We start from the raw sequence: 489 nt of genomic DNA on the forward strand, positions 1-489 counted from the left end.
GCTCCATGCCGGGTACCCTCCATACGGGTTAGCTCTACTAGGACAGTCATGTACCTGAAATAATCAAGGTAATCAATCTAGCTAGGGGACGTTAAACAGAGAGTAGACTAGCGTCTGGCCGTGAGACTATAAACAGGGAGAAGAACAGCTAACGCTGACCAGCCTAGCTAGCTGGTAGTTTCAAAGGGTTCTCTTTGCTTGAAAACAGCAAGCAAAAGTCCTCTCGATGGTTGACTGCGCCCCAGGACAAGTCAATTAAACATGGGTAGAGCCCATCACCCTGGTGTGTGGCTGATAAAAGAGACATTTTCTCTACTTTGTCATCTTTCGGCTACAGCTAAAGCCGCTACAATAACAAAATTCCTTGATTATATTTATTTACTCTTTTATTGCAAGTTTGATTGATCACTTACCACTCGAAGTTGGTGATGTACTGGTAGTTGTTCTGAGAGCAAATGTCGATCACTTTGGACAGCAGTTCATCTCGAT

General features: G+C 44.0%; 1 long non-coding RNA gene across 1 annotated transcript; it reads right to left on the minus strand.

The window, feature by feature from the left end:
* Positions 1-5: 5 nt before the first annotated feature.
* Positions 6-489, minus strand: LOC113473622. The gene is made up of 2 exons (XR_003395551.1): positions 414-489; positions 6-54 (listed from the first exon to the last, which is right to left on the minus strand). It is a non-coding gene; the product is annotated as an uncharacterized LOC113473622 (long non-coding RNA).

The sequence above is a fragment of the Diaphorina citri genome, unplaced genomic scaffold (genome assembly GCF_000475195.1).
Source record: "Diaphorina citri unplaced genomic scaffold, Diaci psyllid genome assembly version 1.1 scaffold49725, whole genome shotgun sequence".
Lineage (NCBI taxonomy): Eukaryota > Metazoa > Arthropoda > Insecta > Hemiptera > Psyllidae > Diaphorina > Diaphorina citri.